The sequence below is a fragment of the Gallus gallus genome, chromosome 3, assembly GCF_016699485.2.
Source record: "Gallus gallus isolate bGalGal1 chromosome 3, bGalGal1.mat.broiler.GRCg7b, whole genome shotgun sequence".
Lineage (NCBI taxonomy): Eukaryota > Metazoa > Chordata > Aves > Galliformes > Phasianidae > Gallus > Gallus gallus.
The window spans coordinates 93,795,637-93,822,762 of record NC_052534.1 but is presented as its reverse complement, the minus strand read 5'-3'; the positions used below and the strand labels follow the sequence as shown (position 1 = coordinate 93,822,762).

At 37.4% G+C, this 27,126-nt stretch overlaps 1 long non-coding RNA gene across 2 annotated transcripts; it reads right to left on the bottom strand.

The window, feature by feature from the left end:
* Positions 1–5,456: 5,456 nt before the first annotated feature.
* On the bottom strand, positions 5,457–22,261 carry LOC121110427. Of its 2 annotated transcripts, none has more exons than XR_005858635.1 (2): positions 22,132–22,259; positions 5,457–5,730 (listed from the first exon to the last, which is right to left on the bottom strand). It is a non-coding gene; the product is annotated as an uncharacterized LOC121110427 (long non-coding RNA). The 2 variants fall into 2 exon arrangements; XR_006938938.1 differs by lacking the exon at positions 5,457–5,730 and adding an exon at positions 20,555–22,051 and having other exon boundaries at positions 22,132–22,261.
* Positions 22,262–27,126: the final 4,865 nt, after the last annotated feature.

Genomic DNA, 27,126 nt, shown 5'->3' with positions numbered 1-27,126 from the left:
GAAGCAGCACTGCATGCTACTGAATGCCATCTTCTGGCATATCACATATTTAACCATTAAAAAACCATTAAAGGTGGAGTCAATATCACACTATCTTCAATTTTATGTTCTACAATCCTAAGATTTGGCTCCCAGCTTTTGCATCTGGAATATTCAGAGTAAGATTTCCCACAGAGCCTCGAAAACAGCATAACTGAAAATTTTCAACAAAAATCAGCCCACTATTTCCAAAACCAAAGTTAGGAAAACACAGTATTCAAAATCCTCTTAGGCTGTGAAAATCATATTCTCATTAAACTTAATGCTACCATGTTTTTGACATACAGCTTCAGCATTTGGCAATTGTGAGACTTAATACTATTCTAAGTGTCATTGTTTCTCGGCTCTCAGCAGAGCACTGTAAAACCATGTGGTAAGAACTGTCATCCCCTCCTAGTGGATGTCAGTAAAACAACCCTTTTAATTAGCTCCAGTGACAAAGGTCTGTGCTAGAAAGCTGATGTCCTCTTGCAAATCACAATTCACTGCTGGTATTCCATAATATCTAGTCTTAAGCTTGTCTATTTCAACAATACAGAGATTGAGCACAGGACGATGAAACTAAATAGCAGTTTTAAAATGACACAATCACGCTGGCTAAAGCTAAGTCAAGAATCATGATTTGCAAATCAATGTGAGACTGCATTAAGTCACAGACTTGAATTATCATAATATGTCATTTGGAAAACTGTCCCATTTCCTGAAGAGTACAGAGCAGCCTCAAGGGACTGGGAGAAAACTAAGTTTTGTTCCTTACTCCAAGGCCCAAATGCATAAAGGAAATATTATACAAACAAAATGCAGCAGCAAATCCTAGAAGCATAAATCATATTGAAAGGGACTTTTGGCGGTCATCTAGCTCAAGATGATCTAGCTCATTGTTCCTCAACACAAAGACAGATTCAGATTCAGATTATGTTGCCCAGAGCTTTCTTTAGTTGTGTTTTGGTGACCTTGACAGTAGTGATACCAGAGCCTCTTGGGTTGCCTTGTCCCCTTGTCTAGTTATCCTCACAGTGAACATTTTTTCTTATTTCCACTCAGAACCTCCACTTATCTATTCATCATGACTCCTTGTTCTCTTGCCACATACCTTATTGAAAACCTGCCTGTCTGGTCACCTCCCTGTTGGTGCTGAAGTACCCCCTGAAGCTCAGCTTCTTCAGACTTTCCTCACAGGGCAAATGTTTCAGTCTGCTTCAACCAACTTGCTGGTGTCTGCCAAACTCACCCCAGTTTTTTCAGTGTTTTTCTTGAACTGGGGTCCTCAAACTGTTCCTAGATGCAGTCCAAGTAAACTAGATGAAGTGTTCCTAGATGAAGTGCCAAGTAAAGACAGGGATATGGTGGGTCATTTCTATGCTCAGTCTACTGGTCATGCCCACAATGGCACAGCCCAGGATGCTGTTGGCCTTCATGGCTGGTAGGGTGCACCACTAAAATTTGAATTTCAGCACAAGTGAAGCTTGAGAAGTAGGATTACAAGTCTGAAATTTGGATTATTAAAACACTGATCCCATACATTTGATGATGAAAGAGAAAATGTTTTGTATTTTATTTTACATTTTGCTTTTTTGATCTTTGCAGCAGCCTTCTGGCTAGTTCCATCAGGTTTTGCTATTGGACAGGATGTTTTTGTAATACACAGCACACGTCACTGTTTCCTGTTTAAATTGTAAGCATTTCAGGTTGGAGTTGTATGTCTAAAATAAGAAAATGGCTGCTAATTTACTTTGTACTAGTCTGATAACATTAAAGATTTGAGTAAGCATCATAAGTTTCATATAATTCCCAAAAGGAAAGTTTTATTTCAGTGTTTAGCTGTACAACAGTCTACTTGTCTTCAGCACCATGTCCAACTCTACTTTGCATATTTATGGACAGAATTAATTAAAAAAAACCCATGAAACATCTTTAGTTATTAAAATACATGAACAGATGTTTCAGAGTTTTTCTGGACAAATTGATAGCTTATTTTAAGTAGCCAAAACATTTCAAGAAGAAAAAAAGGGATATTGTAAACACTTCTCCTTTTGTTGTTGTTGTTGTTTGGTTGTTTTTCTTTGTTAGTTTGTTTTTTACCTGTTCCATTTTAATTTTATTGATTTTCTTTAATTTAAATGTAAAAGCTGCTTTGTTCCTGAAGGTACACTATATATAAGCACTTGATCCTCACTTGGACAAATTTCCCTGATTGTAACAAGGCTTTAAGATTTGTTTCACAAGTACACAAAATCTATCAGACTCAAAAATATTTTTTTAAGAACTACATTATGATGATGAGCATTTGGCTCAGTCAACTAACACACTGCTATAGAATTTTCATATACATACTTGAATCTTTTTATAAATAATTGTTACTTGGCAGACCCAGTATCCAGAAGAACAAGTGGCCATGGCAGTTTCCTTGTGGTAACTTCCCACCTATTTGTTTGATAAAGAAATAGATGTGCACTAACATATGAATGACATTCTATGATGTCATTTTTTCTGTCTTCTTCTGTCTTTTTCTTTCAACTCCCATTAGTCCTGAACATGTGGGTGTGAATCTCTATTTGACACTGTCATAAGGATTTAAAAATGCTTAGGGAGGAGAGAAAGAATGGCCTATGTTGTGAAAGTGCAGATTGAAAACATAGATGCTAAAAAAAAAAAACCAACCAACCAAACAAACAAACAAAAACCCTAGCAGAAATATAACTCTTTATGATTAAAGAGGTATTTTTTGTTTATTAGTTTGTGACAAAAATATTAAATAATTCCACATCTGTTTGGATTGAAGATTGTTGCCCACCTGACAAATCCTAGCCCAGCCACCATTCGATGACATTCAGTTATTCTTCAATAATAAGCCCGATTCAAAACGGTAAGATGTCTGATATAGTTTTCTTCCTAGCAGTATCAGGGCAGACTGTATTTTTAATGAGCATGGTGAGTCTTTTGAACCAAGTTTCATTAGTGGCACACAGTATCTGGATGCCTGATGGAATGTATATATTGATTTCTGTCTGTCTCTACTCTCTTTCAGACCAATAAATTATCAACCAAAGTCAACCCATAGGGAAAGTGCTTTTACAAAGGCACTTCATTTATGGTTATTTTTTTCTGGGGGGTGAAGGGGGCATTAGAATAATTGAGACTCTGTCTCGCTCAGTGAAAGGGCAGTTCCTTGACGATATGTGAGCACATACATACATGTCAGAGCTCTGCTTAAGAGTTGTGGCAATTTGACAGGAGCATCTGCAATTAGAATTTTCCTCGCTATTCACTTTTCTTTCAGGTCATAATTAAGAATTGCAGTGGTGGTCACATTGTGCTTCCTTGTGGCCACTGGGGATGCTCCTTCGTGAAGTAATGATAAATGTGTTGCCTTTTGAGGGAGATGAGTGCTACTACTGCAAAATAGTGTGATCTCACTCCTCTACATCATTAACTTTTTTCATACATCTTGAGCAAAATCCATCTGCTATCCAATCCTTTAATTTAAATGTTCAAAACAATACTAGATATTCTATTTTTTTCTTATGTTGGCAACTTTAGGATACCATTTTTCCTTAGAAATGTGAGTCTAAGAAGCTAGTTGGCCTGGATGAAAACTCTGCCTCTCAGCCTCTTTTTAGCACCAAGTCCATCATATGCATGACAATCTCAAACAAATTCAAGAAAAAATCTCTCCTCATCTATATGTCAAGGCTTGGTGAATTCCAGTTGCAGCAGGACAGCTGTGAGAAAGATTTGAAATTATGTGCACATCCACTAAAAACTCCCTCACTGGAATTTTCAATCACTACATGTAAAATCTGTATATGTATTTTTGCAATGATGTTTAACTGTTCATTGAATTTATTGGTATGTTGTGAGTCTTTAGAGATGCCCTTCAAGCATCCATACTGTTATATTTTTGTGGTATTATCTTATATCCTATAAGGAGTCTGCCATTCTTCATCAAAAAACTAGTTTTGGCACATGGCCCCAGAGCACAATGAGAGCAGCAGAAATGGGAGGGAATCAGTGGAGATGAACACCACTCTATCCTTCCAGGAATCAAATTTCTGTAACAGAACCTAAACACCCTGAGGAAGAGGTAGAAAAAGACTGAAGAACTCACCAGGATAGCAAAGACTTCCGGGACTACCATGTCACTGCCCGTAGCCCCAAAACCATTCTCTCATCGTTATGCTTGGATACCTCTCTCTCACAATGTTTTTAACCAGCAGTAATGAGAAATGTAAGGCAAAAGGAGGAATGCAAAGTTAAAATTTAAAGCATTACGCTTCATAGTGGCAGAATTAACAAGCAGTTTTGATTCAGATCAACAGCACAAACCATTTCCAGCACCGAGCTATTTTTAAATGCAACACTGCGGAGAACTTCACCAGTGGAGGAAGGCTATTTTTATGAAAGTGCTTTACCTAACTCTTATCTAAGCATTTAAAGCTTGAAAGTACATGGTAATCAAGAACATCCAGTAGTGTTCAGAAATTTCTGCTTTCCCTGTGCAAGTCTCTACACCAGTTTGTGAGTTCACACCAGAGGAGAAATTAAGGCATGAAAGTGTGGGCCCTAGCAGAAAAGAAAGGCAAGCTCAATTTTCAAGGCTATATTGCTCTAGACAATCAGCATGCAAGCAGTAAAGATCAGGATGCTATTGCAGGAAGCCTGTGCTTACAGTAACCTGCATAGCTACAAATTAGTTTACCTGGTGTTTGATTACCTGGCACCTCTTTCTTAACCGCCTTTGACACAAAAAGGCTTCTTTGCAAGAAGTCAACACTGAAAACACAGAATTTATTTCTTTTACTCCTACTAACATTAGCAAATTCTGACCTGAATGTTAGGTTGGTGTAAAGCAATCCAGTCATCCTAATGCAAGCCAAAGGTTTAAGCATAAACTCCATTGTCTTCTAAGTGTGCTGTTTTGTGCCAGCTCCCTTGCAGCTGTGTTGTAAATGATGTTCCCAGTGCTTAAAAATGTTAGTCACTGATTAGACACAGATTCTGAGCAAGTGGAAGCTGAAACCAGACACAGCTCCTGCTGAGTTATTATTGCTACTGAACTTAAATGTTTACAAACACTTTACATGTTTTTTCTTGGTTTTTGTTTGTTTGTTTTTCTTTCTGAAGTAATTTACTACTAATCAGGTTTCAATCTGGTAGAAGCTTGAAAATTTCAATTCATGTTATTGCTCAAACCTCCTGCTCTGAAATTCTTTAATATGCTGTAGCAAAACGGAAATCTCTAGAAAGAAAGCTTTCCAAACCTCCAGGACATTCTCCTGAATTTGCAAACAGTTTCTTGAAAACTAGTTCATATTCTTATTAGAGGAGTCTACTTTGAAGCTCACTGAGGGTGAGGCTTTCAGCACGGCCTTGAGCAAATAACCAAGCAGTACTACAGCATATGGTACAACACAGGATTTTGCAATGTTAGTTCTTTATTAGCACTCCAAGCTGGTACTGTTTTGAGAAAGCAGACCAATCAAGCTGCTGACTCTTTAGCCCTTCCCCAGCACTGCTCGCACCTTAGCTCTCCATAGAAATGTCTGATGTAGTCTTTCTTTGCCTCCCAAGAGAATGTTTCTGTAAATCCTCCGAAGCCTTCAAGCAGGCAATAGGGGAGCTCTTTCACCTGATACCCTCCTTTCTCTTTTGGCAGAGCACTGATCTTCTGTGGATAGATTCCTGCACCACCTGGGTTTGAAAAGAATGGCATCACTACTCCTAACTCCTGATGTCTAAGGCATATTCTGCTGAGTAGAACCCTTAACTCCCCAAGTTATATGCTTGAGAAAGAATTAAGAATGAAATTTCCAACACAGACTTTTCACGTGAAGCATAGTGCCAGAAAGAGCAACAGATTAGCTGGAAAAATAAGATGTGTAATTTTGTTTGCTTTTAGTTGTATCCTAAATGAATTGCACTATCTCATAACTAAACTGACTTCTTGTTCCTGCTTTTCCCAGTGACACGTAGAGAGCAACTGCTCTGGATAAGAGAAAATGTATGAGTCACCAACAGAGCCACTTTCCCAGAAGCATACCTGCTCATCATGATCTTTGTGAAGTAAATTTTTAGTCATGGAATCAGAATGAAGAATTATTATTGCTAATTGCCGTAAAAAGCCTACGCTTTTTATTTTGCGTTTTTTTCCCCTGACACTGCATAGCTGCCTGTTTTGAAATCCACTGTTAGCTGTAATATAGTGACCCAGAGAGCAAAACAGACTATGGACATACTATGGATATTATACTACTGATATAATTTATTTACTTTTTAATGCTACATACTAGAAAAAAAAAATGAAAGTATTGGTTTAGACATGATGACTGAAATCAAAAATGACACATTTCTTCTTTGAACAATGAAGCATGCAGTCATAACCAAACTGCTGTGTTTGCATCCTAGCAAATACATTGCCTTTTACTATGGACCAGATTGCATCTTTGCCACATACCCTGTGTCAGAATGAGCAAGCTGAGAAGTGCTGTGATGGCTACATATGTTGTTACTGTGCAGCTCCAACGAATAGTAGTTTCACAAGAATGAACTTTCAGTCTTTTTATATACATGTGTTGCAGTGCAACCTTTTTCCTGTTTGCCATATGTCTTATATTAGGCTTTATGTCTCACCATGAGAGCTAAACATTGTATTTTCTCTCTGTAGAGCTTCTGCTACAGAACCAAATTTAGCTATGAGACTAAAGCTGAAACTACGTCTAGAGGGAGCACCATTTTACTCCTGATGGAGCAGAAAGCTTTAATTTCTTTTCTTGGCTTGTTCAGTCAATCATAGATTAAGACAAAATCTTTATTCAGTGAGAAACCAGAAGCAATAGCCAGAAGAGTAGATCTGGTTGACAGTTAACACCCCTGTTTCTCATCCATGAGACGTGAAACACTCAGCAAAACTGTGAAATAATGCTGATAGTGCTCTCACATAGTGAACAATATTGACAGTCATACAGTGAAAGGCTAAGAACAAATTCTTCTCAGCCATCACCATCTAAGATTCAAGGCACTGCATCCCAGCTAGCTAATAACGATTGAGAATAGAAAACAAACACACACACGTATAAATCATAGAATGTTAAAATCAGAATCACCAAGGTTAGAAAAGACCTCCAAGATCACCTAGTTCAACTGTAATTAATAAAACCTTCTCAACACCAAAGTACCAAACAATGTTAATATTTTTGGTGACTTTTACGTTTCTAAAGTCCACAGGCAATAAAAAGCAGTGTTGTGCAAACAGTACTTTCAGATAATACACACAGTATGTCCAGTACTTGGTTATTTTCCAGAGGATATCCATAGGCATTCCTTTCATATATATCTGTTTAAAAATATGAATCTGCTTTGTTGATATGTTTCAGCTGAATCAATTCACCATGCAAGGCTATTTAAGAGTATTTGGTCACCTCCCCTTAAACTCAATAATATATCTTTTCACATGTGGGCCAGTAATTTCTGCAGCATCAATGCCACTGCATGAAAATACACCATTGCTCAAGAAGGACAGGCATTTCCTAAAGTGACAAATTCTGGGAAGGTAATTGAGATGCAGCATGTTCCTCAGTCAGGACTCCATTTGTCTGTGTTGACCTTAATGGCAGTGTGAATTATCCAAATCTCACTTGCACTTGCAGTAGGCACATCCTGTTAGGAAGCTTCTGAGTATTTGCTTTTGCCAAAAGTTTTGCCACACTTTCACAAAAGTGTGAAAACACCAGTGAGTATATGTAAAATACAGAAAGGGGGACTGGTAATGAGTATCTTTAGCGAAGCTCAGGAACAAAGCAAGGCTCGCTTTTACCTCCCCTGAAACCAAGGATAGTTATGGTATTCTCTCTCAAATAGAGCCACAGTGTTTTTTCTCTATCAGAGAGTAGAAATAGCTAATGTGGCTCAAGGATTGATGTAGTATGAGGACATGTAAAATTACACCATGTTACCATACTAAGAATGAACATATGACTATATGGCATTATGTAAGACTTTAAGATTTCGTTACAACAAATGTTTTCACATGTGAATTTGAAATCTGATTGTGCCTATACCAGTAAAGCTCAGATTTCATAATACAGAGCCATCTTGTCAATATTTCTTCAAAACTTCAGAATAACCTCAAAGACTGTTTTCTCCATCTGTTTGTTATTAGTAAAGACAACCATTCTGTTGCAGTTTTCTGGCAGAGGAGAAATATCATTGTAGCAGCTACCAGTACTGTAGGATTAAAGAATCTCAGTAATGGCCTTGCAGACTCTGCACAAAAGTGACATCACATCAAAGGCTGAAGAATATCCCAGACTTAGTTGTGTTTAAGAGCTACTGTCTTCCCATTATTTACATGTCTAACACACATCTGAGACTTATGCACAATTTTCCCTACATCTGCTTTTGTATCATTTTCAGTAGTAATTAGTGATCTCTCTTCTTTTTTTTTCCCCATTTATTCTGGTATTTCACATCAAATATCTGTTGCTGGCTTTTCTTTAATCTTGGTTGCTGTTTTCCTTTTTCCAAGACAAGCATTACAAATTTGGGTTATTCCTTCTAATTTTAATAAGACGATAAAGGACTGCCAGTATGAATTTCCTATCTCAATATTTCTAATTCTACCTTCATTGATACTGTAATAATTTTCTGTACAAGTTATGAAATTTCCTAGTATTTGAGATAATAAAATTACACGCTTTCAGTTGCAGAAGAGGTTGAGGATGACTAGCGTGATCTTTATTAGCATATTTGCAAATATAAGCATGTGAAATCCAATGCTTGAAAATGCGGAGAAGCAGAAATCTGAACAGCTCTAAGAAAGCATCACTGGCAAAACGTGAATTGAGGACCTACCAATTCCCAGCACCATGCTTAGCCTGTAGAGACATGCTCCCTACTGATTGAAGCAATCTAAGTAACAACTGGCAGGAGCAAGCAAAAGCTCCTCAAAGCACCTCATGTTGTAAGGAAACACTGAACTGGAATATTGAAGATTAAAAGTATGTCAGACTTAATAAATACATTTTTAAAGTAATCCATGCTTTAAATCCCGATGTGAAGTGGGTGGATCTTTTCCTCTGTTCCTCTGTAACCAGAGATTCACCGTAGCGCTTTTACCGTGAGAAAATTCTTGTGCTCACAGAAATGACTTACGCATATTTGGATCAAAAAAAAAAAAAGGAAATGAAAGAAGCTGCAAAATCAAAATCCTATTTCTAAGTAAGAAAACTGCTCAGTGAAGGTTGGAGCAGGACCAGGTGCAGTATGAACAGCCACTTTTATCCAGGGGATATTTATATGGAGAAAAACCATGACCTTGCTTAGGTTCACAGGAATTGACCGATCCACTCCTTATCAGCCTTCCTTCTTCAACTGCAGATAAAAAGGATTTCTTCTACTACATCCATAACAATATCTTTTATTTGCTATTAGCAGACTTTTTTAATGGGTTGTATTTTATGATTGAAATGTAATGTATGATCAGCTGCTTCACAGATCTTGCCTTGTGCTGGAAAGGATGAATTAAAGCAGTTCTCTGTGCTGATTCTTCCTCTAGGTGTTGAAACTGGAGCTATTCCACCTTTGCTTGCAGTGCCGGATATGATGCCAAAGCATCCTGCTGCTAATGCCAGATATAAAAGAAGCATAAGCAGAAGGATGGCTGTGCAGTCTTACTTGGAAAAGCAAAGGGTTTGAAACATAATTGTGCTCTATGCTGCAAAAACACGATCCTATGAGCCTCCACTCCTTTCACCTGCCCACATTTACAAATAAGGTCAACATTCAAGGTTTTTTTTTTTCTTCTTAAATACATGTCCTCTTCTCTCTCAGAGGACCTCCCAGGTAGTTCATGTGGGTGTTCTGCATAATACTTTAGCCCTTTTTTTATAACCAGACACTGCTTCTAAAGATGCCTACAGCTTGCATAACCAGTAATGTCATTGGGGAAATTCACAGTAACAGGAGCCAGAGAAAATAAATGGTCTACTTGTCTGCCTATTCTTTACAGCACATCAGAAGCTTGTGATGCATCCATAGGCACAAAATGGCTGATGCTCCCTAACAAGCAGGAGATAGCATGCAGACATCACATTCAACCAAAATATGCTCTGTACCCCTGCCGTGACTGAGATCCTTTCTTATTTCCCTTATTGATTTTCACCTTCAGATAGATATGCATCTCTGTGTACATGTAAATATACATACATGTATACATAAGCAAATGCAAAAGTACTAAGATCCATGAGAGCACTGGAATTCAATTATCTGTTACCTAAATTGTTAGAATGATACTTGACAGTGTTTTGGAGTACTTGCACCTTCTCAGACAGATTCTTCGCATGTATGAGGAGTTAAGCATGTTCCAAGGACAATTCTTATAAGAGATATGGAGATGACTCCTTATTCTGGAGGCTAAAATAGGACAGACTGTAGCAGTAAAGCAATTATTCTTGGGGATATGGAATACAACCCAGAACCATTTGTTCACTAGTACATAAATCACGTGCCTCAAAGGGAGGCCAACCAAGCTTCTGGAGGCCAAAGGAAGACCAAATACTTTTCAGTTTTCCAGTTATTTTGAGTAACTGAACTTTTTTCTCATCTTTCTTATACTGGAGCTCTATTCAAGTCTCTAATTTTGTAGGCAGCATTCTGAACGCAGTCCTGAGAAATGTTCAAGTGGACACCTAGCCCCCATAGTATTTGATGTACTATACAGTATGCATGAGAATATAGAGTATGCTTGAGATTTTCTGGTTTGGTGGCGTTATTTTTTTTTTTTTTTTTTGATTGTTTGTTTGTTTTCATATTTACAGTATTATTCCACTGAAATCAATGATTTTCTAGTTTGGTTTGTTTTTAACATACATAACTCAAACAATATTAATGATATTTGCATCTCCACTGCCTTTAAAGGTACTGCAGCAGGCCTCTGGTAAGACTCAAGATAGTTATGCAGAGTGTTTATAAACTACAGTTGTTTAGGTTTCCCAAACCCTGGTAAGATGATGCCTAGGTTTTCTCAACAGGGAAATGAGCAATCAGGTTTAGGGTTTCCAAAAGCTTCACTGCCTTTTATAAACATGAGTTTGAGAAATAGTAGAGTAGTGATCATTTTAGAAATAGACAGATACAGCTGAATAGGCTTCATTCTAAATTACTACCATAGAGGGAAGATCTTGAAGTAGACCAAATATTACAGAATCTATGCACAAGAGTTTATGGGTAAAGCACTTCCCATGTCTGAAGTGAATCCTAAAAAATTTGCAGTATTTATTTGGTGTTAAAAGTGTCTCCACTGCTCCTGAAAGGTTGGTGTTGACTGAAATCTTCAATACACTAGAAAATCATTAATTACTGAAAACATTTGTGAGAGAAGCACATCACAGTTATCGTTTTTCACAAGGTAGCCAGTGCTGAGGTGAAGACTTTTTATTGTTCCTTTTTGTCCACTGTAAAATGGTGGAGGCACTCAGAGGGCATCAAGTGACCCACTGTGTCTGTTATGTCATGGAAATATGTAAGGAGAACATACAGTCTTTGAGCACGGTCTTGAGCAGACCCTTCTCTTTATTGCTGTTGTTCTGACATGTTGGAGTGTCCTTGCTGCAGAAAGCCCAGCAGGTGCCAAGGACAGAGGCAGCTCTGACATTGCAGGTCGCTGCAGGGTAAAGTGTCGTGCCGAGCTCAGAGACCACGGCTGTCACTCAAGGAATCATTAGCAATGAAAGAGAGGCGGTGAAGCTTGTTGTGTTGTCATCACACTATAAGAAGGTTGGCTGCAGCCCAAATTAGCTTGCTTAGGGAGTGTGAATCAAAATGACATGTAATCTGAATGTTAATGAAAATTTTCTCATGCTTTAGATTTCAGATTCTATCCAGAAAGCTGTCATCTGGAAGACATTATCTGTCTCCCTTCCTCTTGCTTTCTTCTTAGGATATATGTATTTGCAAATACATATGAAAAGTGAACATACTTCTTTTTCTTCATAACACCTGTACTGCTTAGATCATGGTTTCCAGAGCACTGTGTTGTACGCAGAAATGACCCTGTGCTTTTCAAAATTTTTGTGCCTGTGCTGTAGGAAATGCAGAGGAAATCGGTACATAAAATGTCCTATTTTTCAAGCAAGATAATTACATGGCTTTCACAGGTAAATGTCGCAGTGCTAAATGCCGCTATACAGTGGTGCAGCTTCACTGTCACAGAGAAAGTTCCCATTTACACTGACAGAGGTCTGGGCTGTTTTGATGCTATTTGTGATATTCTTCCTTGTTACACTGCATCAGTCTAAATCACAAGTTATTCTGTTCAAGAAAGTAGAGCTACCTCAAAGTGAAACCAGTCAACTGTGATGGAAATTAAATGAAGCCTTTAATGTATACAGTCATTCATTTCCCGACTAACATGCGCTCATAGGTGTACCCACTTGGCAAGGGACAGAGCTGATTTTAAATAGTGCCATTTTTCTAACAACTATTAGAGACCTCTGGGCCTGCCAAATTCAGAGGTCCTCTTCTCTCACTCGTATGCCTAACAGACAGATGGAAAAGTAAAACTCCTCTCACATGGTGCCCACTGCATACTTATGCTCTTCACTGTAGAATTCAAGGAAGCTGCTGTATGTACTACAAGGCAAGTAACAAGTAATCAATAAGTATTAAAACTCTGTCTTAAAAGAGTCAGTAGAAAATAAATTACTTGCCTGAAGGTGTTCATCATGAAATGTGGAACATTACTGGTCTAACTTATAACTGAGTCAGAAAACTATTCATATGTCCTTTCCAAATCAACAGACGGACAGATTCTGGCATAAAAGAGAGTATGAATTCTTAAACCTAGAAAAAGGAGTCTTTGCAAATTCAGACAGACATTTCAACACAGGAATGTGAGTGTTATCACTGAAAGGCAATTAAACATTTGTAAAAGAATTAGGATAATTTCTGTTTTTCAAACATGATATTAGTAAAAAAAAAATCAGATTTTAATGAATATTAATACCTGGTGGACTTTGAAGATTCTTTATCTGGGCTTTTTTTCAAGTTATATATTTACCCTTTCAACAAAGTTGGTTGAAGAAATATTTTTTTCTGCATGAGACAGTAGCACACTCAAGAACGAATGTAAAACAGATTTAAGGCAATCAGGACTATTCCAGTCTGTAAAGGATGTCTGTATCTGCCTAAAGTTGAGTTTCTGATTCAATGTTATGCTTAGTCAGTGTGTATGCCGCTGTATTTTCAAATATTGAACCAAGAACTTGGACGGAGATACAAAAGGAAGACATAGGTAACTAACTAAAATTGCAAGTGTGCTCGAACAAAATTTTAGAACTGTAAACTCTTACATTTTCTTCCTGAGAGACTCACATTTTCATAAGCAACTAAATTTCCCTGCCACCTCCACTTTTGACATGGAATACATTAAATGTAATCTTAGCAAATTCAATCATACAGAAACAAGAAGTGGCTAGAGAGAAAGACACATTACATGGGCATCACCAAGTTTTCAAATCTTTGAGCCCATAATGCAATTCCTGAGAACTAAATTGCTTTGCTCTCTATTGTGATATCTGCTCATTGCAGTGCATCTACCGGTGGGAACACATCATAAACCTGATGAAATGAAACAGTCCAAATAAAAACACACACAAACACTTTGGGCTGCTCTTTTTTAACCCACATTATTAACTGAAACACCCTCCAAGAGGAAATATGGTTAGGTCCATCAGCATAGCAAAAGGCAGCAGTAACCTTGTTACAACAGTGCAAAAAAAAGCACAAGTACATTTGTGGAACAATTAGTTTATAAAATAAAGTCTTTAAATGTGCGGGTGATGGCCACCTGCACAAAAGAGCACCATTACCTGGACCAGAATTTCATAAGAAAAGTATTTCTACTGAGCACAAATTTACATTACTTCAAATGTTTCCTCCTCCGCTTCATTTAAAATGAATTAATAGGAAGAAGACACCTTCAGCGTCCAATGTACGTACTGACAATGTATTTCTTACCAAGTCAGCAATTTTTTTTTGCTTCAGCTGCTGCAGATCAGCAGTTCTACAAAATCTGATCAGTGGCACCAACTGGAAATACAGAACACTTGACATTCAATTCAGGACAAAATGCTTTCTTGTGGTCTCATACCTGGTGACTTATTTCTTTTTACTGTTAAAATATGGTCACCCTATGACAAAGGCCATGTCATTGGCTAACCTGTGAAAACATTTCTTTCATTTCTTTTCTCTGGTTCATCCGGTGTGTGGGAAGGGGAAGGGTAGTTTTTCTGTCAGTGAGGTCAAATGCTGCTGAAAGCCTCATGTGGAGTTCATCCTTTTTTTTTTTTTTTTTTTTTTTTTTTTTGTAGTTCTTGCATAAAGTCTGGATGTAGTGATATGAAGCTTAGATGTGATGATCAGATAAATTGAAAGTGTGCTAAAAAAATAAGAAGTAATGTATAAGGAACTGTAACTCATGCTTGCTCCCATTCACTTAGGTCTAATTACAGCCACTTTGCTGATGTGAAAGGAAGTATCATTATCATTTACGTGCTTAGAATACTTTCTTTTTCTTTTCTTTTTTTTTTTAATATATAGGCAGCAAATGTGCTCACTCATACAACTATACTAACCAGAGACTAAGAGAGGAATCCTGAAGAAAAGGTAGTATAGGACCACAGAGAAATTTCCATGATTTGATGAAGACTTAAAGTTGTACCAAAGCTAGAAATGTATCCTAGCCTTCATATGCTTGATTCTTGCAACGTGAGGAAACAATGCATTCCTGTGACTCTATATGAATTTCCCTTTTATACTACTAAGAGGAAGCCGTGACTGCATGAAACCTCATCCCATCCCTGTAATACACTGTCAATATCCTTCTGTCCTGAACTTTCAGCACCTCAAAACAGCTCTGACAGAAGCTTTGTTGTGGGGCACAGTCACCAAAAGTAGCTTGCTATTTGAGTGGAAGCCGAGCATGCCCTGCTTTCATTCCCCAGCTTCACTTCTTGCTCTGGCTATTTCCAGCCCCACACAGAGGTGAACAATCCTTACACAGGGCTGGAAATGGCCATGCTTTTTCGAAACAGAAGGTAAAACAAAGAATAAAGGTGGGAGATATTCCTCTTACCCTCTCCTCATTTTTAAAGGAAGTGCTTCAGCCCCTTATGTTGCCCTAACTATAAAAAGGGAGTGGCAGAGTTGAGAAGTAATCTGGAGGGCAGGAATTAGTCCAAAACAACTCTCACACTATTTGGTATCACAGAATCACCGAATTGCAGGGGTTGGAAAGACCTCTGGAGATGATCATTGAGTCTGACTCCCTGGTAAAGCAGGTTCCCTACAGCAGGTCACACAGTAAGGTATCCAGACAGGTCTTGAATATCTCCAGAGAAGGAGACTCCACAATATCTCTGGGCAGCTTGTTCTAGTATCTTCAGAGGCTGAATCTATACCAGAAAGAAAATGAGTCACAACCTTTTCACAGCATAACTTTCATCTCCTCAGCTAAGCAATCTTCTCCCCATAATGAGATGGCACCCCTTGCACTGTCTCCTGTGATGAGCCCCTGGCCAAAACCACATCTGCCTGCTTGGAAGAACGCAGATTGTCACAAGGCAAAACCTTGTGAGGAGGCATCTCCCCAAAAATTAAAGATAACCACAAGGCAAGGGCCAACCTTACTGCTGACTGACCAGAAATATCTGATCTTCTGCTCTCTGTATTCTTTAGGCAAGCCCTGGGAACTTTTAATAGTCTGCTCTTACTCCTATTGCTGCTGCGGCAGTAATATGACCTCAGCCTTTGAACATTCCTATATTTAGCCATTATTCTGAAACACTGCCAAAGCCTGCCCAGGAGTGAAAAGTAAAGCAGTAATGATATAAAAGCAGCAACTCCCTAGAGATCCGTGGCATTAAAAAAAGACCCCCTTACTTCTTCCTTCCTGCTTCCTTGGGCCTAAGGAGATTTCTTTTAGCAGCAAAACACTGCACCTATAAACCGTCAATGAAAAGGCAGGAAGAGTCATTTATGAAGGAAGACACAAGGCAAATTAAAAGCCAGCTCCTCCTCGTGTAATATACACACACCTTGGCCAGGTAATACTAGATCCTTGACCTATGACAGCTGTCAAAGCATCTAAAAATTACAGCGCGATATAGAAGAGTCATGAATCAATACCAGTGCATTAGCCAGCACTGTGCTGCTACAAGAGTCCTGTCTCAGAAAGGACAGATAATATGCGCAGCTGGTCAAATGCTGTGCCTTTGGCTTTCTCCTTGAGTAACACAGCAAGCTGAAATGCAAACATTTGACCACCAAGGACTACTGCATGTTATTTTAAATTATGTACACTTTTTTCAGACTCAACACACCTTCTACAGATTGTGGTGTGCAGTAATCACTGCTGCTATCAGAAGGACACACTTGTCACAAAGAGTGATCAGAATTACACCTATATATCATTGTTTCATTGTCTATGTGAGATAACATATAAGGGAATAGGGTCACATACTTCCAGTATGGCCTCATACCATGCCACCTGGGGTTTCAAACTCTGTTAGTCAGAAGCATGAACTGGGAGCTTAAGGCCAGTTTGCACTGGAAGGATATGACTCACTTGCCCATAATTACCAGTTTTTATGTCACTGCTGAGACAGTCTACTTTGCAGAAACTGCTGATGCAGATTAATACAACACAAGCAAATTCTGAATTTGCAGAAAAAAATGCAGGGTGCAGTTTTTCATTTAGCTGCTTGCTGTTTCTGCATGCACAGTTACTAGTGATAACACTTGAAGCTGAGCAGGCATGGTAAGAAACAAGATGAGGTCCAAAACATATGATTTGTTTAAGAATGGATATATATTTCCTCTAAACTCTGACACCTTGTTCTCTTAGACCTATTATTTATTTATTTATTTTATTGCAAAGAATTTAACAAGGCAGCACAAAGGGTTCTGTGGAAGAGGTTAGACATTCAAATCTTTTGCATATGCTGTCTTACCTGCTTCCCTTGAAAACAAGCAGTATCTCTGAGGCCCTCTTACAGTTTTTGAACATCTTTTGAAGACAACACCTTTTAACTATGAAAAATACCTTCAAGACATTCTGAAGTTAATCAGATTGGCCACTGACTCATTTAAATCAAATTTGATTGCTAAAATTCAGCCTTGTTTTTTTTTGTTGTTGTTGTTGTTGTTTTTCTTCTTCTTCTTCTTTTTGGAAAGAAGAGTTACTCTCAGAGAGCCTGAGCACCTTTCCTACAAAAAAGCTGAGGGAGTTGGGCTTGTTCAGCTTGGAGAAGGCTCCAGGGAGACCTCATTGAGGCCTTTCATTATTTAAAGAGAGCTCACAGAAAAGATTGAGACTGACTTTTTATATAGTCTTATAGAGATGGGAAAAGGGGAAACAGTTTTGAACTAAAAGAGGAGAGATTTAAATTAGCTATTAGGAGGAAATTCTTTACTCGGTGGTAAGGTGGTGAGGCACTGATACAGACTCCCTAGAGAAGCTGTAGATGCTACATCCTTGAGGTGTTCAATGCCAAGTTGGATGGGCCCTGGGCAGTCTGATCTGGTGGGTGGCAACCAGCCCATAGCAAGGAGTTGGAACTGTGTGGACATTAAAGTCCTGTCCAATCCAAGCTATTCTATGACTTTATAAATTTATGATCCAAAATTAAACTCATCTGTATCTGAACAGCTAGGGATGGGGTACTGCCTCTCCAAGTGATAGATCCAAACAAGTTTGAAGTATGTGGCTTAAATTAAGGAAGATGACTTGCCTTCAATACTACAAATGAACATAATATTATAGCTCTTTATATGCTGTGCATTCGTGGTATTCAGTTACTCAGCTTTTCCAGATAAACATCATTTTTTCAATTCAAAGTCCATTGTCTTACACAGTATAAATGTAAACAGCAAACAATAGTCCACTCTTTCCTTAACATATTAAAAATAAATGAATTAAAAATGCCAAGGAATTTATTATCCAAAGTTAGGGTGGAATATTTTAATTCAAATTTAAGCCAAAAGTTATTAAGAAAAAGGAGATATATGTACATATTTTTGGACCAGTCATAATTTTTTACCTCTGTTTTGAAACCACTCCGATGAGCTCTGAGCATTCCAATAGCCTCACTTAAATCCAGCACAAAAAACTTTTCCAAATGCTAATTTAATTCACTGTCTTTCAAAACAAAACCAAACAAACAAACAAACTATACAAAATGATCATGTCCTGTAAAACAAAGTCATAAAGTATAATAGCTAGAAATGTTAACAGAGGAGAGATGAAGAGAACCATCCTAACTAAGGATCTGTTCTCCCTGACAAATGGCATTTACTTAAATGAACTGTTTGCTTGAATCTCCTGATTATAACACAAATATTTTATGCTCTGGTTGTTTTACAAGAGCATTAGCTCTTAGGAGAAGTGTAGTACTTTTGTTATTGCTCTATGAGACTGTTATAAAAAAAAAAAAAAAAAAAAAAACACCTGGGAGGTTTAAATTTTATATCTGTAGCTCTACTAATTATTCTCTAAGGGATTAATTAGGCTAACTTTTTCCACTTTTCACCAAGTTTATACTCACATTTATACTGACTTAAGAAACAGCTTGCACTTTGATCGCTGAAAAATTCTGTTTGTTTCTTTAATGCATGAATCTGCTGATAAGGTCTCACAGCAGTTAGAGTTAAAATAAATCTACACGTTAAAATAATATTTGTAAAAAGACACATTATCATTTCCACTTGGTTTTGTCCTCTGAGCTCTCTGAGTGAGAGTAAGTATTTATAAATAATATAAAGAAGAAGGTGAATGTCGTTAGAAGCTGGCCTTTGTAGTTTGCTATGTGTAAGAGAATCTGGTTACTCAATCAGTTTGCAAGGATATATTGTACTTATTGAGTAATTTGCTAGGATCTCTCCCTGGGAGTTTAATCATATAGTACTTTTCACACTAGCACAGAACATGCCTAATTAAAAAATAATCTCCCATCTTTTTCCCCACATGGCTGATGTTTTTAGCCAAATTTCAGAAATAATTTCTTGAGACCAGACTTATAGGTCTGTATTAGACACTGAAACATCTAATCCTTGGTCTGATTTTCATATGTTTAGGAACAAATTTGGACTTCTAACTTAAGTACACAGAGTCCATATTTCTAGAGAAGCTTGCTAAAATCCCAGTCTCTAAAAAAATTATTGGCTGCTCTACACATTTGAATCATGTTAGGGATTTAAAAAGGAGAAGACAGCATTAACAAAAAAGAAAACAGATTCTAATATTCAGATACCAAAAGCAAAACTGTTGGAAGTGGTCCCTGACCATGCTAGGTCATAACCTGTGCCCAGCACTGGTTTGATGGTTTGCTGGTTGGCCTGGGCCAGGATTGTGAATGGGATCATTCAAACAATCAACATCAAGTAGCACCAGTGAAACTTCCTCTAGATGCTAACCGATCAACTTTCTTTGCATTACATATTAATAGGTCTTTCTGAGACCTCTTTACATTTAAGAGACTCAACTTCTTACTTCAAAACTGAGCTTCTCCACACTGAGTGAAAGTACCCTAAGGCAAGGGAGGTTTTGCTTACATTGTTTTTACCATCTTTCTGAGGTTACTGCAAACAATTTGTTCCCAAGAAACAGGGCTAGGTAGGTAGATTATAAAGCAGTTTTTTGTGATGCTCAGTCGTATCAGTAGAGATATTATATGCCTACTATGCTTATATGTCAAAGATCGAGGGCATATGTGATGTGTGCAAAAGCACAGTTTCTAGCCAAGGTAAAGTCAAATCTAGAACGGTTACAAATAAGACTAAAATGTATACCACCAACTAAAATACCTTCTCTTTTTTACTGAACTGACAGCTTGATCTCTATGGTCTATTGCTGTATAGGAGCAGTTCCAAGGCCAGGCATCAAACTTACCATCCATCTGCTGCAAAGACAGATGGGAATTGTAATTCCAGCCTTAGTGAGGTTGGCTACAAGAAAATATGGCTGAGAGATAATGATTTGTGTGGAGGCACCAAGCTTCAGGGCACTCAGTTCAGGTAGTCCTGTAGCAAACTATGAGAACAAGGCCAAATTTGTCTTGCAGACTGTTATATGTAGCTTGTTCAGAGCTAGTTTAAATATTTCTAGTCTTTCTGGTGAGTTAGATGCCAACGCCATGATGAAGATTTTCCTTCAATGAACAATATATCTAACACTTTAACTCCTGAGAGTTTTCTTTCTGGAGTTCTAAGGCATCTGGTAGCTTTATAGAATTTATGCATTACAAAAACGGTTCCCTCTGGTGATTCACACACTGAGTTTGGCCTTAAACTACTAACAGATTTTAAAATAGGAGACAAAATTTGTGAAGATAAGAGAACTATTCTGTATATAGTTGTTATATTCTGTGAACTTTTTTAGTCTTCTTTAACAAACAGTGGGAAAAAATGGTGATTTCCTATTTCTTAAGAGACAGTTGTTTCATATCAAATTATTTCCTCAAAGTTAAAGGAGACACAAGCTATCAAACATGAAGAGTGTACAAGAACAAGTAATTACCCACACTAGAAAGGCAAGCAAAGCACCTCATTAGCTTGTGGGCTTCTATTTTTAATAGAAGAGATTAAATTCCTTTAAAGTTGTCCATATATTTGTAAACAGCTACCTACTGGCAAAGCTATGAAAGTTTCCTGAAATTTTAATTTCACTATTTACTATAGTACCCCCAGCAAACTATTGCAATTACCTCTGCCTCGACATGCAAAAGCAGCAACAAATGCCAATTTTACACTTGACAAATTTGGAAAAGCTAAAGATGATGTACTTTCTGCTTTGCTGTATTAAAGTTTCCACCCATTGGCAGTAAGAGTCATGGTGTTTAAATTTAATTTTCATTAATGTAATTGCTTTTTGCCTGCTATGTTTAAGGAAATTTGAATCAATATCCCATGCAAGTCATTAAGAATCCATATCTGTAACCATTGCAAAAACAGAATCCTCTGAAGAAAAAAATCTTTTGTATTGAATTTCCTACTTTCTTTTACTGGATTTTTATAACAGTACTCAGTGATTTGATTTGAATTTTTTAAGAACAGTTTATAATAGGTTTAGTAGTATTTGCACGAAGACAAATATGTACTCATCATGTACAAAAATATCTTAACTGAAACATGAATTAAAAAAAAGAACTTATTCCTTGAAAGGAAATGTCCTGATCTCTTGCACTCTCATAAAAGATGCAGTTTAAGCAGTTCCATCCAGTTTTGTGATGTGCATTCAGCTCAGTATCCATTCACATACCACTTCACAGAATATGGCACATTTTTAATGCAGCATTTGTGAGATATTTCAGTTCTGGTGTATGTGTATTTCCTGAATTCAAAACTGCTAACTATAACTCAGTAGTCCAAAGGGTCATGCACTACTTCTCCTGACAGGACAAAATGTTACTGCTCCTGTCAGAATCCAGGTGCTATCAAACTGGCAGAAGACTAACTGAAGACTGGCACATGACTTCTTATTCCAGAGATAAATCTTTACACTGGAAGCAGACTCCCAGGGTTTACTTCATCACAAATATTGAGAATTCTATAGGTTACAAAGGAAGTTAGCCAAGATGTTAAAGTAGAAAGATGACGCTTCCCTTACTGTTAAAGAATCACATGTTTTCTTAAAAGAAAGGATGTGTCTTCGTGTTCTGGTAATGGGGGATGCCGAGATGGTGGAGATACTGAATGCTTTCTTTGCTTTGGTCTTTACAGCAAAGACTTCCCCTCAGGAATCTTGAACCATGGAGGTAAGTGAGAGAGTCTTAGGAATTGAAGGTTCCCCTTTGGTGAGGAAGGAGATGGTCCAGGAGCATCCAGGCAACATCATTGTGCATAAATCCGTGGGACACAATGGCATGCATCCACATGTGCTGAGGGAACTGGCAGAGGTTATTGCTGAACTGCTCTCTATCACCTTTGAGAGGTCTTGGAGAATGGGAGAGGTGCCTGAAGACTGGAGGATAGCCAATGTCACTTGGTCTTCAAAAAGGGCAAGAAAGAGGATCCAAGAAACTACAGACCAGTCAGCCTTACCTCTGTCCCTGGAAAGGTGATGAAACAGCTTGTTCAGGATGCCATCTCCAGGTAATTGGAAGAGAAGGATATCAGGAGTAGTCGGCATGGGTTCACCAGGGGGAGGTCATGCTCGACCAACTTGGTAGTCTTCTATGATGTCATCACTGGCTGGGTGGATGGGGGGAGAGCAGTGGATGTAGTCCACTTTTTCTCTCAGAGAGTGGTCAGGCACTGGAATGGCCTGCCCAGGGAGGTGGTGGAGTCACCATCCCTGGCAGTGTTCAAGAGGCGTCTGGATGAGTAGCTATGAGATATGGTTTCGTAGCTTGTGGTAGTAATGGTGATGGGAGGACGGTTGGAATAGATGATCTTCTAGGTTCTTTCCAACTCTGTGATTCTATGATTCTATGATTCTATGATAAGAGAGAGAGGACATCTGATCAATGTCTATAAATATCTAAGGTGTGGGAGGCAAAGGGATGAGGCCAGACTCTTTCTGCAGTGTGTGGCAATAGGACAAGAGGAAATGGCCAACAACTGAAGCATAGGAAGTTTTGCACAAATGTGCGTAAGAACTTCTTCACAGTAACATTGATGGAGCACTGAAACAGGCTGCCCAGAGAGGTTGGAGAGTCTCCTTCTCTGGAGACATTCAATACCCACCTGGACACCTACCTGAGCAACCTGCTATAGGGAGCCTGCTTTGGCAGGGGATTGGACTAGATGATCTCTGCAGGTCCCTTCCAGCCCTTACAGTTTTGTGATTAATTGATTCATCATTCAATTGCAATGAAAGATTTTGCGGTCAGAGTAAAAAGAGGAAGCTTCAGTACAGAAGTGGTATTCTGGTAGAGCTACCACATCAAGCAACTGTTGCCCGGAGAGGAAAATCCTGCCACCAGGATAATAACAGCATGTTTTTCCTTATTTTTCCAAAGGAGTTATTCCAAATGAATTTCCTTTAGTTTTAAATTCTGTTTTGAAAGTAGATGTTTAAAGAACATTTGCAGTGACGCATATCTCAGGGAGATAAGAGAAACTTCCCAGTACCTATCTCCACCATGTCAGCCTCATCAAACAAGAAACATTATCTTAAAGCAAACCTTTTTTTTCCCCTCATGACTTAAAATACTCAGTATTCAGTACACAAGCTACCAAAAGTTCAAGGAATCAAAGATACCATATATTCTAATTACTAAATAGAATGACTGCGTGCCAAAAAAAGAAAAAAAAAAAAAAAAAAAAAGAAGGCTTCTGAGATGTCTGTGAGAAAGGGACATTTCTGGTTTCATTCCACTCAAAACCAGTAAAGAATATTAAAGAACTTAAGACCCAGTGTTCATGCTTTACTCTTTAGAATTCATGAGAAATAAAGCCAAAGACGACTGACAAGATAGACCAAAATAAACTTAGCCAAATGCACAGAGAAAGATATATCAAGTACTTCAAGAAAATATACTTTTAAGGTTTTATGATAGTTTCATACATGCCAGTTCAAATTCATTAGTAACTGAGTTAAGAAATAAAGAATTTGTTAGGGCTCTGCAACAGGCAAAGTTTAAATTAGTAGCTCATGGTTTAAATCCAGCAAGTCTTAATCACAGATATGATATTATCACAGTCTTCAAATTTAATATTTTATGGGTATTCTAAAATAGGTCATTTGGTCAGTGAACACAAAACAATTAGAATCACTGAGTATGCAAGATTTTATGAAGAAGTGTTGTAAATACTGACATGCACTGGAAGGTTATTTGAATTGACACATCCTTTTTTACAACTAGGAAGCAATAAAACTGTTGCATACCTTCTGGTATCTCATCACTTAATCAATATGAATTCCCAGTAACAAGCAGTGAATTCCAACCTAATTTAAACAATTAGCTTAACACTGTTGTCAAGAAAATATACTGTTATCAATCATGACATATTAAGTATTAATTTCTTAATCTAATTTGAAGTCTAACTGCACACAGCCTTTCCATGATATTCACTGTTGATAATACAAATGTTGGCTGTATGCCTACAAAGTGTTCTGTGTGTCTATATAATGGCACGTAAAGTCTGCATAGTTACAGTACGTTGTCAAATCTACTGTACAGAAAAAATGGAAATGAAGAAACACAGCAGTACTTGTTTATGGTTAGCTCTTCCAATCTGGGAATCTTTTCTGCAGAACTCAGTAAAATGTGCAAACTGAGACTCAGGTGTATGCAAAAATTATCTTTAGGAATAGTAGCACATCATTAGAATAAAATAATAATTGTTGATTTAATACTTTATTTTTTTTTAATTCCCTTCCCTTCCCTTCCCTTCCCTTCCCTTCCCTTCCCTTCCCTTCCCTTCCCTTCCCTTCCCTTCCCTTCCCTTCCCTTCCCTTCCCTTCCCTTCCCTTCCCTTCTCTTCCCTTCCCTTCCGTTTTTTCTTTTCCTTTCATTTTCCTTTCACTCTTCTTTCATTCTTCATTCATTTTCTATTGTTGATATTGAACAACAAGCACATCCAGAGGGCAATTTTCCTGTCTGTCTTTGAATAGAATTACTTTCTGGAACATGAACTTATGTCTTAAGTTAATTATAGTGAACCCCACATTCACTGGCTTACTCAATCCTGTGCACAAAAGCTAAAGAAGATGAGGAAATCAAGCAAAGCAATTTGCTACCTGATAAAACAGTAGTGAAATACATATCACCAAATATCCGACAGTTATGGGGCTACTTTGTACTGGAAATGTCTTAAAAATTCTTGATATAGAAAGACTCGTGATTAAGATCACTTTATTAACACATAAAATATACCCTGCTCTAGAATGTTATTTTGTAAAATATAATAATCCTGAACAAAAATGTAGGGCAGAGAATGCAAAATATCACTCCCCAAGGACATTTCCATAGACTGGGCTCAAAGGAAATTTTTCCAAGACCTATATTCTGTCCATTCTTTGACCACATAGATTACATTTTGTTTTTTGTTTTTTTTTTAACAGTCTCACTAGCTTTTATAGAAAAGTAATACAAGAGATAATTTTTAAGAAAATATATAAAAGAATTATCTTCTTATAAAAGAAGAAACATTTGTCACATGTCATACCACTTATCATATGTAAAAAAATATATATTTCTGGATCATGGTTTCATAATCACTGCATAAACGATTGGTGGGAAAGCTGATAATGTATATATAGAAAAGAATAATTCAAAACAGAGAATTTCTTTTTTTTTTTTTCAAGACACTTTCCAAATTTGTGAGATCTGTTAGAGTCTTGTGCTGTATTATAAGCAAAAGATCATTGATACTAAACTTAACATGATTAGATGAATGCTATCCTAGTCAATGATCCTGTGTTACTGTTAGTATTATCCGCTTGTAGAGATCACAGCATTCACAATAGTTTACTTTTGTTCCTTGAACAGTTGAATTCTATGTGGAGCTTTTATGAAAGTAATGGTGAGGTTTGGCAGATAAGAAAACAGTCACCCATGTAATTTTGTGATGGTATAGCCCCACATATCAACAGCATCAACAAAAAAAAAGAAGATATGGAGAAAGACTTGGCAAAAGTTTTAAAATACAGAGTCCTTAGAGCATAATTTGGAAATTAAGTAAGAGAATACAATGGCCAATGTTTATCTTACATGCTGATAGGAAAGATGTCCTAAGCACCATTTTGAGATGGAGCATAATAATCACTGTAAGACAGAGGGAGATACAATCCTAAACCATGTAAATGTGACAAAAATCTTACACTGAATCTAGAGTACAAGGAAATAATTACTGCAATAACCATTTTGCTTTTTGTAACTGAAACTGAACCCTTGTGTTTCTGGATCTTGTGAAAGCAGACACAGATCTTTCGTTTTCTTCTGTCTAGGGACCAGCATATTTTCAATTCACTTACTTCCAATAGGGAATAATTCAGATTGCACGAGGTAAATACACCTGGACCTTTGCAACTTTTATAGTATAACAAAGCCTTCTCAGTTTTGAGGAGCAGGCGGAGAAGATCTCCCCACACACACACCAAGGAAATGATAGAAAGGAGAATTACATTCTGTTAACAATCAAATGTTAAGACATAAGGTAGAATTATGCCTGAGTGCATGGAATTTATTTTTTCCAATAAAGATCAAGTAATAAAAAAAGATGAAAGACTTATTAGCTGTTCTCAGTGGGAAAGTGATTTGTACTTTTTTATTATACAGTACAGATTGCTCTTCAGTAACATGTAGAGCAAAGTACTTGAACAGAATGTAAGTGTCATGTGAATCAAAATTTAAATAGTCTGTTGGGGGGCATACATAATAATTTTCTAGTTGTTTTTTTATAGAGCAAATATCTAAATCAAAATAAGGCTACATTAATTTGACTCACTTGAACTGGACTGGGGCTTCAATAGGGAGCCACAGGAGACCAAAAAGCTATTGAAGCTGTTCAAGTCAGCAAGCCCACCTCTCAATAATTGAGGTTTTAAATTGCTTTCTTCATCCTCACCTCAGTGGTGCTTATGCTATTGAGACCAATGGCTTCATCACTGGTCTGATTAGTTTTCATGGTACTTACAAATTTGATTCCATTATAAATTGTGTTACAAAAACACTGTCTTCTGCTATGATGAATATCTGTGCATAAGCATACAAAAATTCTCTAGCACTAGAATGTTTTGTTAACACATGTAGTATTGATCTGAATGTTCCTAATGTGGCATATGAAAATAGTTTGAATGCTGGCAGTGTAAGTCTGTGACAATACAATTTTCTGCTCCAGCCTCCTCTAAGGTACAGTAATGCAAAAAGGTACTAATGGCCTGATCCCTGCAATTCAGGAAAGGACAATGGAATTCAAATTAGCATTTACCAGTTTCTTCACTTCCTTTTTCTGGTTTGTTTGTTTGCTAGTCCGGAATTTAAATCAACTTATTTAGCTATTATAAAAGTAGAAGATAAATTCACTTCTTGAACCGAGACTCCTCAAAAACATAAGAGAAATTTCCAAAAGTAAGATTTTAGTAAAGAG